The 20658-nt window shown below is 47.9% G+C and overlaps 1 protein-coding gene across 1 annotated transcript in view; it reads right to left on the bottom strand.

The window, feature by feature from the left end:
• Positions 1 to 20658, bottom strand: part of MAP3K9 (mitogen-activated protein kinase kinase kinase 9) — a 79536-nt gene that overhangs the window by 45873 nt on the left and 13005 nt on the right. The gene's annotated exons all lie outside the window — the stretch shown is intronic.

The following is a 20658-nucleotide window of genomic DNA, read 5'->3' as shown; positions in this document are numbered from 1 at the left end:
TCCCAGGAGGGAGTGTGCAGGAGGCAAGTGATTGATGTTTCTATCTCATTGATCTCTCTCTCTCTCTCTCTCTCTCTCTCTCTCTCTCTCTCTCCCCCCCTCTCTCTCCCTCTCCCTTCCTCTCTCTCTAAAATCAATAAAAACATATTTTCTTAAAAAAATCTCTTTACAGCAAAACAGCAATCCAAAATTGAAAATATAAACCAAAAGCAACATTCCAGCCAATAAAATCTCCAAGCAATAGAGCCAAAGATTTGGATGGCCTCTCCAAGCTGTTATAAAATGAATCAACTTGAAACATGTTTCAACTGCATATTTTTAAAGTAGTATGTCATGTTTTATAATAAGTGTTGGCTTAAATATTTCAAAAACAAAAGGCCGCATGTATGGAGGGCCTACAGGCAGTGCGCTAAGCACAGGGTGTTCAAATATAAATTAAACCAGTACCGCCCCTCAAGAAGATCACTAGCCAGGAGGAAGGCTCAGGGAGTAAGAAAGGATAGAGCAGGAGACCTTTGATTTTTGTTATAAACCCTGTGATATAACTTGGCTTCTAGACTAAACATTATACACGTGTGACTTTAAAAATACACATCAAAAAGATGTAGCAGGCAATTTAATAATATAGGACTATATTAAAATAAAACATTAGTATAAAAAAAGACATAACTTGATCGCATTTCTTTTTGTTGAGAATATGCTGTCCATCTATCTATCTGTCATATAGGAAACACCTGAGAGGTATATACCTACACCTAACTGCTAACAGCAGTTATCTCTGGCTACCAGGATTTGAGGTGACAAATTTTTTATACTCATCTACATTGGTGAAATCATCTAAAATAAACGTGTATTTTTGTTAATATAAATAATAGGTCCCTTTTTCCCCCTGTTGACCTCTTCTAGCCCAAGCTCCTTCCACTATCCCACACTGTCCCCTCTACTTGGGGTTCAAATGTTTAGCAATTACATCTCCACAAGACCTTGCACATCTCTACACTACATCTCTCCTAAGCCACAGTCCACATCTTCATGTTTTTTGTTGTCTTGGGATGGGTTCATACCATAAGTTAACTGGGCAGGCACCTCACTTAATCCTACACCCTGTATGGACAGAGCCGCCGCTGAGAATGGTTTCCTCAGAGCACTGTCAAGTTGGTGATGGCTACTTCTCACTGGCCAGGACGAGCAGGGATGGCTGTCTAGAACAGCCGTGGGCAAACTACGGCCCGCGGGCCGGATCCAGCCCGTTTGAAATGAATAAAACTAAAAAAAAAAAAGACCATACCCTTTTATGTAATGATGTTTACTTTGAATTTATATTAGTTCACACAAACACTCCATCCATGCTTTTGTTCCGGCCCTCCGGTCCAGTTTAAGAACCCATTGTGGCCCTCAAGTCAAAAAGTTTGCCCACCCCTGGTCTAGAACAAAAGGGAACTGAAGAGAAGCCACCAAAGCTCAGAGTAAAACCTAATTCTACCTGAGCCCACTGTCCTTCCCACTAGAACTCTGGGGGCCTCTGAAACCAAACTACTAGAGGATTGCTCTGTATCTTTCTAGGTAAGAAAACCAACCATTTATAACTAAACTAGAGGCCCAATGCACAAAATTCGTGCAAGAGTAGGCCTTCCTTCCCCCGGCTGCTGGCACCAGCTTCTCTCCGGCACCCAGGACCCCGGCTTCCCTCGCAGAGGGAGGCCCCACCCACCTGCAGCAGCCCGCTCGCTGGTCAGTGGCCTGGGCCTCCCTCTTTGAGGCAATCATGGAGTCCCCTGATTGATCGCCCCGCTGGCCTATGGCCTGGGCCTCCCTCTGCGGGTGATCATGGGATGATGGCCGGGCCCTCAACCAATCACATCGTACCCGCCTTGGCTGGCCTGGCACCAGTGGGTGTCATAGCATGGTCCCGGATGGTCATCCAAGTGGTCATTCCACTGTTCAGCTATTCAGTCGATTTGCACATTACGCTTTTAGTATATAGGATAGGAGTGCTTTAGAAGTGAAGATTGTAAATATCTGGGAAGATCAGACACTGAAACTAGGGCATCTCTGGCAAGGTGTGATGGGCAAGAGCTTGCTGGTAGGCAGTGTCTCACTGGGTGTAATTTAGAGCAAATGTGTACCATAAGCACCATGGCTGAGATAGTACATTAGCTTGGGGGTTGGGGAAAGAAAGTGTTTATGGACAGGCATGTAACCCTGCTACAATCTAGTCTGACACCATTGTAGGAGTTTTGATTCATACATGCTAGACCCTATAAACTCAATACCACCAATCGTCTTTAAGTTACACCCCTCCAGATGGTATATCATTCTAGACCATCAGTAAGGTCAGTGGAGAGCTGAGAAGAGAAAACTTACACGTTCAAAAGTTCGAGGATAAAAGCTAAGAAAGCAGAGGAATCCTGGGATCTTGAAGTTCTGATATCACCATTAGACCACCATCCTTAAGATAAGTATGAATTTGGTGCTGAGCAGTAGCAGGTAGGCCCAATACAGATGCTTAGCAAAACCCAAAACAAAATGTTCTCAATCCAGGATCTCTACTTGGATTTAGGGAATCCTCTTCCATCATCCCTTCAGTCACCAGGCTGTAAGAACTATGAACAGTCTTTGACTGGCTGATCTCTAACTTTCCACCCATCTCTAGGACCCTGTTGCTTGGTCCAATGCCTAGCTGACTATCCTCTTCACCGGGAATCTTCATTCCTGTCCCACCCCTACCAAGTCACCATCCATGTCTCTTTGTTCTTTCCTATAATGTGTGCCCTACCCAGAGATTCATCCCCAGACCAGCAGAAAGGGCCTTCAGAGAGTGACGAGAAAGGCAAAGAATAAGTGTAAATTCCGAAACAGCCACAGTCGACCATGGGAGAAACATTACATACTGTTCATTCACCTAAGAAAGAATCATTGTCCAGCCCTAGCCAGTTTGGTTCAGTGGACAGAGCGTTGGCCTGGGAACCGAAGGGTCCTGGGTTCAATTCTAGTTAAGGGCACGTACCCTGGTTGCAGGCTCCTCCCCAGCCCGGGCCCTGGTCAAGGTGCGTGCAGGAGGCAACCAATCGATGTGTTTCTTTCACATCGATATTTCTCTCTGTCTTTTCCTATCTCTTCCACTCTCTAAAAATCAATGGGAAAATATCCTTGGGTGAAGAATAAAAAAAAAAGAAGAAAAAAAAAGAATCATTGTCCATATTCAAAAATGGAGGGGAAAGTTATTTTAGAAAGGAGCCTTCTCCTTGCTCCATCAGTAAGTCTCTGGGGTCAGTAAGTCTCCCCTACAAGACCAGGCTGGTGCTACTAAAAGTGGTCAGGGCACACTGGGTGGAGTTCTGAAACACAAGGGTCAGGACCTCACCAGAGAGTCACATGCCCCAGCAAGTCAACTCTTGAGATGCCAGTTTTGTCCTCGAACCACGAGGCCACACTCTGACAAACTGCAGCAAACACTCTCCTCTCTGGGAAAGAGGCATCACTACCATGGTGATGGAAAGGGAGCTGGAGTCAATAAGTTTTTTAGTTTTGTTATTTTTAAATCCTAAGTCAAGGACATGCTTATTGATTTTAGAGAGTAGGGAAGAGAGAGAGTGAGAGGGAGGGAGAGAGAGAGAGAGAGAGAGAGAGAGAGAGAGAGAGAGACATATCAATCAGTTGCCTCCCAACACTCCAACCAAAGCTTCTAAAATACAACCGACATCCAGGATCAGACCTATAGCCAGGAGAGAATCCAGGTTGTTACTCCAAGAGATCAAGAGTCCTCCTTGCTAATATTCCTGCCTGAGAATCTACTGACTTTGGCCAATAAGAGATATCAACTGCTTTGGTTATTGGACAAGGTCAGTGATCACCTACATTCGCGAAAGGAAGAGAAAGAGAGAGAAATAAAGAGTTGATTCTATGAAGAAAAATAGGATGGAACTTGCCTCATTCTCACATCTCTACTCCCATTCATTCTGGCCATAAGTCAGCACCTATAACCATTACCATCACCATTGCAAGTACTTACGGAGCACTTACTATATGCCAGGCACTGAGCTAAGCATTTTACATGAGCTATCTCACTTTAAAACTTCATGAGATAGCTCATCTCTGTTTACAGATGAAGATGCTGTGGCTGAGTGAAGGGAGAATACTCCTCAAAGTTACATAGCCAGTCAGTGGTGCAGCTGGGACTGGCTTCAAGCTCCCATGCTCTTAATGATGACCTTATTCTACCGCATCTAACTCCAACACCTACTGCGGAGCACTCTGAAAGTAACAGATGTAGAGAGAAGGGAACGTCTCAGACGGGGTCACAGAATAAACAGCTGCTCTTAGAGTTGTAAAGAAGGGACAGGGCTCAGTCCAGGGACAGGCTCAGGAGGAGGCCACTCTTTGTAGGGGGAATAAGGTTATTTCAGGCCAAAGGGAATAAAAACCCCGACACACCTTAGCAAACTAGTCCCTGGTAGCTGGAGCAGAACCTTCGTGAAGGGAAAGGGGAGAAGGTGGAGCTGGAGCAAAGGGTTGGGGCAGGACTGAAAGACTACAGGCCACTCGGAGGAGCTGGGAATCCACCCTGGAGTCAATAAGTTTTTTAGTTTTGTTATTTTTAAATCCTACGTCAAGGACATGCTTATTGATTTGAGAGAGAGACAGAGACAGAGAGAGAAAGAGATCAGTTGCCTCCCATACGCGCCCCAACCAGGGATCAAACCTGCTGCCTAGGTATGTGCCCTGGCCCTGACCGGAATCAAGCCCACAACCTTTCAGTGCACGGGACAACACTCCAACCGACTGAGTGACTGGGTCAGGGCTCACAAGCAGTTTTTAAGCAAGGAAGTGGTATGATCAGATTTGTGTTTTAGCAAAACATCGTGGTTGCAGTGAGATTGACAGCAAGAACAAACGGACGACAAGGACACAATCACCTATTACCATTATCCAGGGGAAGGTGGTACAGAACAAACTAAGGTACCGGAGATGGGGACACATGATCAAGAGATGAAGTAATTGCCAAAACCGGTTTGGCTCAGTGGATAGAGCGTCGGTCTGCGGACTGAGGGGTCCCAGGTTCGATTCCAGTCAAGGGCATGTACCTTGGTTGCAGGCATATCCCCAGTAGGAGATGTGCAGGAGGCAGCTGATCGATGTTTCTCTCTCATCGATGTTTCTAACTCTCTATCTCTCTCCCTTCCTCTCTGTAAAAAATCAATAAAATATATTTTTAAAAAAAGAGATGAAGTAATTAATTACATGTACAGGGAGCAGGAGCGGCCAATGAGCCCTAGGAAATCTTCTGGCTTCACATCACTCATTTTCTCCGGCTGGTACCTGTATGTCACCAATCTTAGGGGAAGGTATGAGGGTTCAGTGAGTACAGGGGCTTTTAGAGGGCCCATCCTCACCCTCCCACCCCTGACTCTGCACCAACATCCACCCACCCACTCTTCCTTTCCAACAGGGACTGAAGCTTCCCATCCCCCCTCTACATGCTCACAACCACCTAGGCACACGGTTCCTCTGTTCCAGTTGTAACCACCAACTCTCCCGTTACTAACTGCTGCCCTCTGGACCATGTGCGGTCCCATAGTCCTGCCGCGCTGACACTATTTGCCAAAGCAGCTCAGTCCTGCGTTCATCAGGAACAATGGACTGAGCTTCACAATGTCAGCCAAGGGCATGCAATAGAGAGCTCAGGGAACAGCACAACCGAGCATGAGGCCAGAGGGGACGGAACTGAAACATGAGCCAGTGCTCAGACTGGCACCTGGGCCCTAAGCACAGCGTTCAGACATGGCGGTTAGTTAACAGGACTGTGCAACTGTTCAAAACCAGAGCATGGCCAGGGTTTCAGGCCACTCCCAACTCTGGCTGGCCACGGGAGGGTCAGATGCATTTAAATGGAGCAGCCTTCCTTATGTGCCCACATCTGTGTCTGCAACACGATTCGGCAGCATGAGGGTGGATTTCTGCTGCTTGTTGGGCTGGAGCCTAGAAGGGGGCACGGTAGGGAAATACAGTGTTGACAGAATAACAGCGGCTGGTCTCACGCTGGCACAGCACAAGTTACCAGACTTTTTCAAGCTATTTCCAATGACCCTTTTAACCAGCCCCAGCTTTCCATGGGGCCTTCACTTTCATCTCTACCCTGGATGCTATAACCCCTTTCCCATCTCTCTCATGCTGTGCATAACGGTTTTCTTACAGACAAGCGTATTGTGATTAAAACAGAAATCTCAGTGCCATCTCCCCGGCCAAGCCTCCCAGCATGCATCTGCAGGACGCCTTGCTCTCTCCAACATCCTAAAATATGACTATTTCAAAAGGTGTCAACGTGGGTACCCACGGCTACCGCCATCTTGTGCAAATTAAGCCCAGATAACACAGCGGGCACCCTCCCCTGTGCTGGCCCAGACACAGATGTCACCGGCGGGCAACAGAAAGGCAGGGCAGAGCTTTTGTGCAGCCAGTTTCCTCACGAGAGAACATCCCCTCAAACACCTGTTTGCCCTGAATATCCCCACCGTCCCGGCTCAGACGGGCTGAGCAGAGATGCCAGGTCCCTGTTGTGCCTTGGAAGCACACAGCTACCAGCTGGATAGAAATAATAAAAACAGGGGTGGCACAGCAGACCTTTGACAATGCTGTCAACAAAAAGGCATGCTTCTTTCTTGGCATGTGGGCATGGGGTGCTGCTGGAGCACAGGCTCTCAGGGCCTCTAGCCCAAGCCTGCCCACTAGAGCTCCCTTAGCAGGCATGGCAGGTGGCCTTTTCCTAAGGGCACAGCATCTCCTGTCTTCTAGGCTTTTCTCCAATGTGACTGGACACTCCTCCCGCTGAGAGGCGGGTCTCTGTCCCCTCTGCTTGAGTCTGCATGGGCCGGGACTCACTTTGACGACTACTGCCTGACCTCTAAGCCAGGTCAGAAAACAAGTTGCAGTGTCTGCCCTGTTCGCTTGTGCTCGAAGCCTTGAGCTGCCACGTGAGAAGGCCAAGAGCCCTGAGACAGCGGCGCCCGTGGAGGGGTTAGGGGTGGGCACCCCCATCGGCAGTCCCAGCCTTCCAGTCCTCCCAGCCCAGCCAGCAGAGGTGTGTGTGAACGAGCCTTTCCGATGATTCCTCCCTCCATCTCTGGCCTCATCCTGAGCCTTCAGATCTTCCCAGCTGAGGCCCTGGAAACTGAGGAGCAAGAACAGCCACTCCTGCGAAGCCCTTTCCAAATGCCTGACCCAAAGTCTCCATGAGATAACAGAACGGTTCTCGTTCCGAAGCAACAGTAATGGAAACAGTTGGTGACTCATTTGTCGGTCGAGTCTCACATCTGCTGCTACCAGAGAAGCAAACAGTATTTTTTTTTTTAGAAGCTCCCTTTTATTGAGCACTTACTTTGTGCAAGGATTTATGCTAAGGGCTTACACACATAATTGCACTCAATGCTCATTACAATGCTGTACGTAAATAGGAAGATTACCCCCATTTTACAAAATGGAGATGGACTCGGAGGTTGAGGACCTTGCCCAGATGTGCCTGACTGACAGCCCATAACCCTGACCCACATTCTGCTCTCCAGCCACTCGGACACGAGCTGCTTCTGTATGGAAGACCCAGCTACTTGGGAGCACGGGCTTCCTGTCCAACAGCCCAGGTCTGGGAATCTGCTAAAGAACCCAGGAGACAGGGGCACAGCAGCGACAAACACTTGGCCTAGACCAGTGGTCGGCAAACTGCGGCTCGCGAGCCACATGCGGCTCTTTGGCCCCTTGAGTGCGGCTCTTCCACAAAATACCAACTTCTGCGCATGGGCCACGAAGTTTCAATCGCACTGTACATGTGCGCCCGCACGTGGTATTTTGTAGAAGAGCCACACTCAAGGGGCCAAAGAGCCGCATGTGACTCGCAAGCCGCAGTTTGCCGACCACTGGCCTAGTCTAAGCTGGGGCAGACCCCCTGCCTAGAAAATCCCTGCTATGGCCCATCACTCTATTTTCAATTCCCCCTGAATCCCACTCCTTCTTTAAGGTCTAACCCTTCCACCCAGGCCCAGAGAATTCTGCCTTCTCTGGACACCCTCTCACATATGTTGGGCACACCATTCCATACTGCCTCCTGTTGCTCCGGTTGCCTGGCTCCCGAGGATGGAAGGAATGTGGTGGAAGTGACGTCTAAGGTATGCATGTGACAGTGACCTAACCTGCAGCACCCATACAACAGCAGGCACGTCAGCTTCTCACAAGGAGCTGGCAGGCTGCGAGCCACAACCCACACACAACACAAACATCCCAGGCTCTGTGGCCTGCACTTCACCACGGGCATCACAGAGGAGAAAGGACTTGAGGGCGGCGGAGGAAGCAGCTTGACCCACCACAGACACCCATCACCATCACCTGGCAGCCAAGGAAACCCCGACCACGAAGGCTCGACACCAAGGTTCAGGAGTTGCCATTTTGAACCTCAAGTCCTTAATAGTCCTGGAAAGCTGAGAAACACTGACTGAAGTTTCCTGTGAGTCACCCCTCTACCTCCCCACTGAGAGCAAGGAGGGACCAGCCCCGAGGACCTCCTCAGGCTACGACTAACTTTGCTCTGACTCACTGTCCTCCTGTCTGTGCTGTGGACGCCTTTCCTACTACCTTCCTTCCACCTCCACACCCACTGGGATGGGCGAGACAAGGTTTGTGCCTATACCTTCCCGGTCTGCCTCCAAAAATTACTCCACATAGCCCATCCCCATGGGGTGGAGCTGAGGATCTTACTATGCTTGGGCAACTAAAACCACACGGACTCTCAAGGTGGTACATCTCAGTTTCCAGGGCGAAGCCAATCTGTTCCTTCCCTGCTACCTGGGAATGTAGGCGTAATGAGCACACCCAGAAACTGCCGGGAAAATATTCCAATGCCTGATTTCCTCCCTCGGGGAACTTCCCTGTGAGGAAAGATCTTACAATATCCCCTTTTTCCTCAACAGGGACTTTTTTTTTTTTTTAAATATATTTTTATTGATTTCAGAGAGGAAGGGAGAGGGAGAGAGAGATAGAAATATCAATGATGAGAATCATTGATTGTTTGCCTCTTGCATGCCCCCCACTGGGGATCGAGCCCACAACCCAGGCATGTGCCCTTGACTGGAATCAAATCTGGGACCCTTCAGTCCACAGGCCAACGCTCTATCCACTGAACCAAACCAGCCAGGGCAACAGGGATGTTCTTATTCTTTCCAGTGACCTTGCCATTCCTATGCCTTCTCTGGCATATACTACATATGTAATATACTACACATCAAATCAGGCACCAAAAAGCTTAGAGGAGCCTGAAATTGACCAGATTCATGGTCCATGCCACCCAGAGCAATACATGTAAAGCCAGGCTCATAGGTTATAATCACAGGGCAAGATGTACCCGGAGTGGGGAGGGGGCAGCATCCTAAAGGAAATTAGAAGTTAGTTGGACCATTTCATTATTTTGCCAGGTATCAGGGGATTCATATGGTCCACAGAAATGCTCTTCAAATCCCCCCCTTTCCTCCCTCTCATTGCCCTGACACAAAGAAGCTCACAAATTTCCTGCTTAAAATTCCTTTTTAAGTAATGTTTCTGTCCTGCTGAATTGAAGGATTCTAGTCCTCGTCCCCTTTGCCTCCCTCACATCACACCAGCTCAAAAGTAGTAGTAGCAACAAAGTCAAATTCTCTACAGTGAGGTGGGAGAAGGAACAGTGGGGAAGGTTCACTCATAACAGTTTGGGGCTCTTCCACCAGCAACTGATCCAAAGCATTAAAGAATGAATGGTGGAAAATCAACTTTCTCATTCACGATATTAGTCTGAAACTGTAAGTGGCACCACAAAGCCTGCCTCGTTCTCCTCCATGGGGTGCAGAATCGCCATGCTGGTCCAACATGGTTCTTCTGGTTGCAAGCTCAACTGCAAAGGCAATACCTGGGGGAGGGGGCCGGCTCACCGTCAAGAAGACCCAGAGCTAAAAACCACGGCATCTGAATAGCCACATGGGGCTCTGCCATCCACAGATGTGTCCATACGTTTTTGAATGTTTACGTTACTTTTCTGGTTAAAAATGTTTAAATGCCATAAAGGAGCACCAGTGAATTTATCTGAAATTTATACATACTTCCCTGGTTTATACAAAAACAAAACCACAACATGAACATAAACAAAAACAAGAGTCCCACAGAGGGGAAACTTCGGTTATGGCCCAACTTTTGGGCAGCTGTATGCAAGCATCACTGTGGTTCAGGACCAACACTAACAAAAAGCAAAGCGGAGGCCACGGAATGAAAGCTGAGGTGCATATTGTGCTTTTGGAGGGGCCCTGGGGAAGGAGAAAATGAGAAACTAACTTGCAGCAACTTGCATTTTAGGACCATCAGGTCCAGAGGTGTCAGAGGCCCCTGGGCTGGAGTGAAGGATCTGCTCCCTGAAATTCCAGATGTGGGATGATCTGCTCCGCAAGACCAGGTTTAAAGTCGGGGACTAGCCTCATCACACCCAGACTCTGGTGGGTCACACGGGCCATCCCACAGAACAAGGTGCTACAAGAGGGTCTCCTAAGGCAGTCTGTTTCCAAAGAACAGAGCAGAAGGAACAGCACACGAGCACTCAAGAGCCTGGGGTTCAAGCTCAGGCTCCATCATTCTCTAGTTATGTGTTTTAGGCAAGACATTAAATCTCTCTGAGCCTCAGTTTTCTCTACTGTAAAATGGGGCTAGCATCACCTCCGCCTGGAATACATTAGTTAGATATTCTTTCAAATGAAATTCTACAGCACCAAATACAAATATGATAATTCTTCATCCCATCTCTAGAAATATGAGGTGGGGGTAAGGGGAATGAAGGTTCATTTATTGCTGTCACCATGAATAACAGGCTAAGGAAAAAAAATCAGTTAAGGTCACGTTGACACTAATAATCTTAAATCATCTGAAAAAAGCTTGTGGGGAAAATTTTTAGAAGGTTTTTCCATTGCCATCCATGGAACTTGATGGTACATCTTTCCTTATCACCAGCTGCCACACACTAGGGATAGACAAGCTAATTTTATTATTAATTTGATCCAAATAATTAGAGTGAGTAGCTCTCCTATGGAAGGAGAAGGGAGAACTACCAATGGCAGAGAGATTGCTACTGACCCACCCCAGAATTCCTATCCCTAAGCACAGGTACCAGGACTCAACTGCTTAAGAAATAAAAATGTTTTCGATTCGAATGAAAAATGGGCAGAAGACCAGAACAGACATTTTTCTAAAGAAGACTTACATAAAAAGATACTCAACATCCCTAATCATGAGGGAAATGCAAATGAAAACCACAATGAGCTATCACCTGATACCTGTCAGAATGGCTACTGTCAACAAGACAAGTGGTAACAAAGTTGGTGAGGATATGGAGAAAAAGACAACCCTTGAATACCATTGGCGGGAATGTAAATTGGTGTAGTCACTCTGGAAACAAGTAGAACTACCACATGATCCAGCAATCCCACTTCTGGGTACATAGCCAAAGGAAATAAAATCACTATCTAAAAGTGGTATCTGCACTCCAGTCCTCATTGCAGCATTACTCACATAGTTAAGATAAAGAAATAATCTAAATGTCATCTACAGATGAGTGGCTAAGGAAGATGTGGTATATGTATACAATGCAATATCCTGCCACTTGTGACAACATGGATGAACCTTGAGGGCATTATGCTAACAAGAGATAAGTCAGACAGAGAAAGACAAATACCCTGTGATATCACTTATATGTGGAATCTAAAAAAGCCCAATTTGCAGAAATAGAGTAGAATGGTGGTTGCCAAGGGCTGGGGGGGGTGGGAGAAATGGAGAGATATTGGTCAAAGGTTACAACTTTCCAGTTATAAGATGAATAAGTTCTGAGGATCTGATGTACAACAGGATGACTATAGTTAACGAAACTGTACTGTATACTTGAAAGTTCCTAAGAGAAGAGACGTTAAATGGTCTCACCACAAAGAAGGTAACAGTGTGAGTTGATGGCGGTGTTAGTCCTACTGTGGTGATCATTTTGCAATACATATGTGTATCAAATCATCATCTGTATACCTTAAATTTATACTGTGTTATGTGTCAATTACATCTCAACAAAGCTGGGGGGGGGGGGGAATAAACATGTTTTTACTGTTTTTTTCTTCCTGAAAATTAAACCAACTAGAAGAGCCGTGAACATTCTTATCCTTCTACCTAACAGAGAAGAAAATTATTGAGCTCGTGTTGGTGAGCAGCTTTGACCCAGTGTCTTATCAGCAAGTCATCCCCATTCCTCAGATGATGTATAGAGCCTCATTCCACCACTGTCCACAGCGCTCTGACCTGGCTGGAAAGCCTGGCAGAAGAACAGGCCCTGCTGTCAGGGGCTGGGGGAGGCTGGGAGAAAGAATACTGTCTTGAGTCTCAAGAATGTCAACAGCACGACTTTCGGCAAGTCACCCAGCTTCTCAGAGTCAGAACCCTAAGGTTCCTTTAAGCTCTGACCTTATGGATAGACACAAAAGAAAGTTAAGCCCTGGCCGGTGTGGCTCAGTTGGTCAGGTACCATCCCGTGCATCGAAAGGTTGCCGGTTGGATTCCTAGTCAGGGCACATGCCCAGGTTGTGGGTTCGATCCCCCAGTAGAGGGCGTGCAGGAGGCAGCTGATCCATGTTTCCCTCTCACATTGATGTTTTTTTCTCTTTCTCCTTCTGCTTTCTCTAAAAATCAATAAAAAATCTTTAAAAAAAAAAGAATGTTAAGGATGACTGGAAACTGCAACGACCACTGCTTTCCCCAACCACAGTGCTTTTTTCCTTCCTCTTGTGTTTTGAAGGTTAACAGAATGCAGAAACCAAATCCTATATAATAAAAGGCTAATATGCAAATTGTCCCCTCGACCAGGAGTTCAACAAGGAGTTCGACCAGGGGGCGGGGCCGGCCAGAGGGAGGTCCATGGGCGGTTGAGGGTGCAAGGCTGGCCGGCCAACTGCCCATGGACCTCCCCCCAGCCAGCGCCCCCCCCCAACGAGCCCCCCCCCCTCAATCGGCCAACCACCCATGGCCCCTCCCCCTAGCTGCCCGGCCTGATCAGCAGGATTGGGGCGGGCCGGCTGGACCCCACCTGTGCATAAATTTGTGCACCAGGCCTCTAGTAATATAATAAGTATCTGGACAGTAGGTACACTATGACTAAAATGGCAGAAGAGGAGCTAAGTAGACAAAAATAGGCAAATCATATATAATAATAAAAACCGTCACATTTTACACAGTGAAATCTGGGATAATTTTTCCTTTTTCAATGATACTTTTTTCCTGTTACACTGCCTTATCAGGTACACCAAGCTGCAAACAGTCACACGAATTTGCAGGGAAAGGTCTTAGTTACAATACCCATCATGGCCAGGACCCTGTAGCTGCACTGGTATGGCCACAGCCCCCACCTCTACCCACCCCCAACCCACAGGGATGCGAAGAAAGAGCCGTTCCAGGTGGGAAACTCCAGAGGCAAACATTAGGCTTCTGACTCTGCTTAACTCCAGGGAACACCTTCCCTGAGGATTCCAAGCTCCTAAAGTTTATGAAATGGATACATAAAAGCAAGGGCTTGACGGAAGCAAACAGCAAACGCAGTTCACTCAGTAAAGGAGTTTGAGTCCATCCGGAGAGGAACTAGGCACAGGAAAGGCAAGACTTGGTAGCAAAATTGGAACTGCTGCTCAGCATCTGGGCTGCCATATGCAAAATCCTATGTTGGCATCATTCGAGGGAGGGGGGCAGGGAGGAGAGGAAGATGGAAGAAGGAGCACAACACCTCTGCTGTCAGGAATCCTATTGGGGTTCCTGTTTTCATAGGAAAAAATTATCAAAGAAAACCCAAAGAACCTTAATTCCATTTGTTTCTAAGAAGTAAACTTTAGGGTAGGAAGGAGACTCACTGTTCTTTGTATTTCAATTGTGCACTATTTTGACATTTTGAATTTTAAAAACCCATTGTGCAATTGGAGCGAATATGACTAAAATACTGAAAATGCAGGTACAAGACAAATTGTACTCCAAAGTACAAGATCACAAATTGTGGACCTAAATACTGAGGGAATAAATGTAGTTGCTGGACTTACAACAATAATGTCAGCATATGGAGTTCTTACCGCCTGCCAGGCACTGCTACAAGCGCCACTTAGATTATTTGAGGTGCACGTCTACCCTGTAAAATGAGATTGGTGGGGTTATAATTATCCCCATTTCACATTTATAGAAGCTACGACACAGAGATTCTTAAGGTCCCAGCTCACAAGCAATAGAGCCAGGGCTCACACCCAGTCTCACCCAGAGCTCACACCGGCTCATCTCCAATGGAAAGGGGGTTACATCCTAAATGTGGGCTCTATAGGAGGGGGTTCTGGCATTGTTTGGAGGATGTCTTGAGGCGGGTAGTTAGTACATGGAAAAAGGCACAGCACCGGAACCTGTGATGATCAAAAGCACAAACATTTCTTGAGGACCTCCTACGTGCTACAGTCCTCTTACCCAGATGCTCAGTTAAAGCAGTTCTCTGTAACAGTGTTGATTCATACCGTTATCTGAGTCTTGGACCGGTAAAAGCTATAACCCTTTCCCCCCAAATGCAGATTCCCCACCAGGAGCTTGGCACAACCGGATCTGGAAAAGCAGTAGGAAGTCAGAGCTGCTATACAGAGATGGAAAAGGAGTAATCACGCTCCATTCTCCTTCCGAAAGAAGACCACAATACTCAAAATAAAATCTCTCCCGCCCACCCTGAACATTCCAGTCTTAAAGGAGACGATGCGACAAGAATGCTACAGTTGATTTGGGAAGGCTGGGAGGACGGTTTGAAAAAAGGCATCTATTCCCTCTGACCTCAGCCGCAGAGTGGGGCAGCAGAGTAGGGAGAGGGAGAGAAATATATGGCCTTCCTCCGAGGGCAAAAGCATTTTAATGATCAGCCGAGAGGCCAGCCGAGCCATAAAACTGGCCGGCTGTCCCTTTCAATCAGGCCAAAGGCCATAATGAGGCGAGGCAGCATTTCTCAGGGGGCCTAGCACTGCGAGTTAAGCTGGGTCCACAGAGGCTCCGGCCGTTGGAAGCGGCTGGCAGGGACCAATCTCTGCAGCTTCAGCGGAAATAAATCTGCCCATTTCAGTGGAAGCGGTAAAACGACACCTGGCTGGCTTGAGAGACGGCAGCTTAGGGCTGCTGAAAGTCCTCATAATAAAAAGAAAAACCCGATTCTATCCTGTGCACACCAAACAGCAAGGAACAGGAAGAAGGTTCTCCTACTCCTTGGGAAGAGGGGAGAAAGTGCAGGGCCACTGCTGGCTGTGGTTTGTGCATGACACACCGTCTTGGGACAACCCTGCTCCTTTCTGTACTGTCCACATCAGGGGTCCTCAAACTACGGCCCGCGGGCCACATGCGGCCCGCCGAAAACATTTATCCGGCCCGCCGGGTGTTTTTGCCACCACTGTGTGCATAGGAATTTGTTCATAGTTTTTTTTTAAACTACAGTCCGGCCCTCCAACGGTCTGAGGGACAGTGAACTGGCCCCCTGTTTAAAAAGTTTGAGGACCCCTGGCCATTGTACAGACGAAAATCCTAGCCACAGGCCCAGGGTCAGGGGCTTAAGAAATAGCTTGAATCCAGGTCGCTCTGACGCCCAAGCCAGTGCCCCTTCCATTAGAGCACAGTGGTTCCAAAAAGCAAGCTTAAGGGGGAAATACTTTCTTTTTATATGAAAACCTTCAAATTTCCTACAGAGAATAAAAACCCCAGGGAAGACCGGAAGGGAAGGGCTGTGTAATCCACAGCTTTCATACGTCTCATTTCTGTAGCTCACTGTCACGGCCTAATGGCCTGCAGAGCAAAGTGTTCCTGCAGTTGTATTGGTGAGTGGAGCACAGAAACACAATTAAAACCATCTAAATGATCTTGAGCCCCATCTGAAAAAGCCTTATGTCTGTTCAGAAAAGTGGATGGGAAGCCAGTAAGCAAAGCCCCGAGACACTAGGATGCCCGTCACCCAGCTCCAAGGACAGGAGAGTGGACTGTGTCCTGATTGTGGATGCAGGCTGCCCTTGGTTTATTGTAAATCCCAATTATGATTCATGTGACCAGAGCATCTTCTCTCTGCAAGGCCATCTGTCATGCCCTGGGCAACAAAGGGGGAAGGGAGCACCTGTGGGCTCCTGTCAGCTGTCTTCTCGCTTGGCGAAGATTCCCCATCAGCAGCCTGGCCTCTGCAACAAGAAGCTGGAAAGAGGGGGAACCTGGGCATGCAGGAGCCTCACAGAGATTCAGACAGACCATGTAGTCCTCACCTACTCCCAAAACACACACGTTCACACTTACGTCACATGCCAGTCCTGGGAGGGCCCGCAGAGACCATCTCATCCAAACCTCTCATTTCACAAACGAGGACCCTGAGGCCCAGAGAAAGCACAAGATGTACCCAGGGCCACCCAGCCAGTCAGCGCCACTGGGCAGGTGTCCCTTCCACTGCACCAGTCCTCTTCCCCAGATGCTCACAGAAATTCTCTATAACAGAGCTGATTCATAACTTTCCCCAAATGAACCCGCACACATTTTGCATAGATCCAGGGGTTCAAGGTTAACAGCCCTTCCTAGTTAAGAACAAGTGTGGTTCTACAAGAAGCCGACAGGGCACTGACAGAGACTCCAAGGGCGACCTGGGGGAGAAGCTACATTTTTCTCTTGACTCAGACCACTGACGTCACCACTTTATGTCTCAGTGCCCATATCCATACCGATCCTGAGCTACCTCATGGGAATGAGGCGAAGCACCAAGTCAGGAATGGAAAACTTCCCACCACGGAGGAAAGGAGAGACCGGCTATGAAGCACAAATCTTGACCCTGAGCGATGGCAGCGCCACAGGCCACCTGTGAAAGCGGGGGGGGGGGGGGGGGGGGGGGGGGGGTGTCACTATTTAGCTGTTACCAGGTTCGCTTGAGGTTGAGAACTAAGGAAGAGAAGACATGATTGTTTATTTGACTTTCAAGGCAACAGTGGCTCAAACCAGCAGAAACAGAAACAGGGGTAAAGGAGATGAGACAAAAGAAATACAGGGTGAGGCAAAAGTAGGTTTACTGTTGTTTATAAGTACGTGAAACAGAGTTTATTTTTGCATTATTATTTATCAATTATTGCGTTATTTTCCATATGAACACTGGTGCCCCACCCTATATTTAGAAACCAGAGCCCATACACCTTTCAAAACCCTTCTTGCTCTGAGCCCACCCAACCCTTCCTTCAACCGAGGCCATTTCCCCCACGATCACAGCTCAATCATAGTCCAGAAATATCTACCAAAACCCTGCACACAACACAATTTTCTGCTCCAACTCCAGTGCAGGCTTTGTTAGTGCCTAAATATTGCCCAGGACCCCAAGCCGCTCCAGCCCCACTGAGTAAGCTACAGAGAAGCCCTCAGGGTCAGCAAAGAGGAAGGGAAAGAGGGTGACTTCCAGAGCAAACTTGGGGGGAAAAGGGGAAACAATCCACAAAGAAGCCCCTCCAGCCACAGGAAAAGACTGAGGCTAGAAAATCCACAGGGAATGTCAAGGGCACCATTTGCTACCCTCCTCCCCACAGGAGGCCATGCTCTCACTGGGCGTTTGTGTCTGCTGGTCTCCCAGCCTGGAACCTCCCAGCCCCACCTACCCTCTACACTTTGTCCATTAACTCCTCTTCTCTCTTCAGACCACATCCTCGGCAAACCCTCGGGTATGTCCCCGTGTTAGTCACTCTCATGTCACCTGCACCTTCCCTCTACTGTGCTCACCAGTCATGATAGCATCTGTTTCTGCTTACTGATACATTCCCAGCACCACACGCTCAAACTCACACACCACCAGAACCACCTTTGTGCGGAAGCAGCGAGGTTCCCAGACAAAGTTAAAGAAGTGAAGACACAATGCGACCCGCAGGTCAGACCTCTTGGCCTCGCTAGGGTCTTCTGCGGAGACGTGTCACCTGGCTGGTGGCTTGCTTCATTTTAGCTCTATTCACTTATGTATTCATTTTAACTTGCAGAACAGGTCTCTGTATTCATGGAAAATGCAGCCCATTAACTGACCACAACGCTCTGGGACATGCCTGAGGGCTGCTAGCTGACTGCAGGTACAGTCTCCTGCACTCAAAGGAGAAATCCAATTCGTTAAGCGCTTGTACACTTTTGCCTGGAAAAGTCCTCAAGACACATCTGTCATCCTCCAACTCTCTGTAAAAGGGAACTTGTAGCAAAGCACCCCGAAGACTAGAAATGGGGAGAATAACAGGGAAAAAGATTCAGAAATACCAGAGCCAGGTACTGCTGGAGATGCATTCATGAGTCATAGAAAAAGTCATTTATGAACCTCTCAAAAAGACTAAGAATTGGGTTCTCTATAGCTGGTATTTGACTGCCTCCCAGATCCACCCTGAGAATGTTCTCGTTTATTCTCCTATAGCGGGGGTGGGGAACATTTTTTTCTGACAAGGGCCATTTGGATATTTGTAATATCATTCGCAGGCCCTACAAAATTATCAACTTAAAAATTAGCTTGCTCTATTTGGTTAAACATTTAATTAACTCACCCCTAATGCCTTGGCAGGGCCAGACCAAATTATTTCACAGGCCTTCTGGAAAGCTACGTTTATGGCTACTCCTCATCCTTTTCTAGGCAGGTCCTTTCTGCCGCATTGCTGCTGGCCAGGAGGCCACTGCCTCAATGGCTTCATCCCTAAGGCAGGAATGTGCTCCACCTCAGGGGGAATGTGTGCAGGAACAAGGACACTAGAGAGTGGAATCCAGTGGGTCACGGGGTTCCACAAGCCTGGAGGCCAGCAAGCTCGCAGCCTGGGGAAAGCCTACATGGGGAGCGCAGTCAGGGGCTGAGGCCAGAGTCCAGTCCAGGTGCGCGCCAGGGCTTAGACCAGTGATGGCGAACCTATGGCACGCGTGTCAGAGGTGACATGCGAACTCATTTTTTTGGCTGATTGTTCTTTGTTAAATGGCATTTAAATATATAAAATAAATATCAAAAATATAAGTCTTTGTTTTACTATGGTTGCAAATATCAAAAAATTTCTATATGTGACACAGCACCAGAGTTAAGTTAGGGTTTTTCAAAATGCTGACACGCCGAGCTCAAAAGGTTCGCCATCACTGGCTTAGACTTAGAGTCAGCCTGAGGCGAAGGGCAAGATGGAAGCTCCTCCCACTGTAGAAAAGCAGGTGTTCCTCTCTCTTGCCTTGTGAACTCCGAGAGAAGGCTGGAGACAGGCACAAAGCACTGTGAGCACAGAACTGGGAGGGAGGGCCTCCGGTTGCAAAGGAGCAGCCAATCAAACAACTCGACAAAACTGGACCGGGCACCCCGAGGAGCACGACAGGGCTTCACAAGCTGGGACTAAAGGAACGCCGAGGGTGGATGAGACAGGCTGGCAGTGGACCCAGCAGCACCTGGCAGCTGCAACTGGCTGCTGTGGAGGCACTGGCCAGTGAGTCACTGGGAGCGAGCGCCTGGGAAGAGTGCAGAGAAAGAAGAGGTCAAAGCGCTAGAGGTTACTAATGAATATGTTGTAAAAATGCCACACGCGGCACCCAGAACAGGTCGATGAACTCAGATGTTAGCAAGGATCAAGGGCCTGGAGACTACAATGAGAACACAATGCAACTTCCATGCAAATAAGGCATGAGGGACCTCCAACAAGAAAACGGGAATTTTTACATTTTGAGATCCTGCAAGTAGACCAGTTCAAGTGCTACTTTATTCACTCATTCATTCATTCATTCATTCATTCATTCATTCATTCAAGTGCCTGAAAACTAAAGACAAAATCTATTTAGAGACATAGGGGATGCTCCTGAGATCAGAGCCAACGAAAACAGGAGGCCAGGGATGCAGTTTCGCAGCCAGCTGCAGGCCGGCACAGTGTTTTTGCTTTGTTTTCTAATGGCCTGCGTTGGGTGGAGCAGACATGCCCTTCGCCATCATTCCCACCAAGCCCTACACCATCACATCAGCCGACTGAAAAGCATCTGAGTTTGCAACCACTGGCCTAGCAGATCTAGTCCCTTGTTCTTTCATAGTCTTCTACATGCCATCAGGTTAACATGTTTCGCATCAAACAACTATTCAGCATTAACTACAGTGATGGGCTGTGGGGCAGGAGAAGCAGCCAGCTTTGAGCTGAGCACAGGAAACTGGGTGGGGTTTGGCTAGGCAGAGAAATGAGGCGAGAGCACCCTGAAAGCAAGATTATTCCCACACCAAGGGTCAGTGTGATGAGGGTGCAGTGGTTGAAAAGTACAGGATGTGTCCCAGGGGAAAGAGGAAACCAGCTTGGCTTAAGGGGCAAGTACCTTTGAGGAAAAGAGGGAAATAAAGCAGCAAAAAAGCCTCATGAGAAGAATAAGTTGACATCCAAAAACAGGAAGGCAGGTGTGGCTAGTCCCAAACCAAATACCGTTCACCACTCACCTGTTCTTTCAACTAGGAAATCAAGAATAAGGTGATGGACCGTACATTAATGAAATATGGATGCCATGGTTCTGTGAGCAGAGTAACATCACTTCTAGTTACACAAAACCGAAGTACTAGAGGGCCACAGAAATAATGCAGTGAAACACCCCCGCTGCCCAACA

Source organism: Myotis daubentonii, chromosome 1, assembly GCF_963259705.1.
Source record: "Myotis daubentonii chromosome 1, mMyoDau2.1, whole genome shotgun sequence".
Classification (NCBI taxonomy): Eukaryota; Metazoa; Chordata; class Mammalia; order Chiroptera; family Vespertilionidae; genus Myotis; species Myotis daubentonii.
The sequence above is the reverse complement of the archived record's forward strand: the minus strand, read 5'-3'. Positions and strand labels throughout refer to the sequence as shown.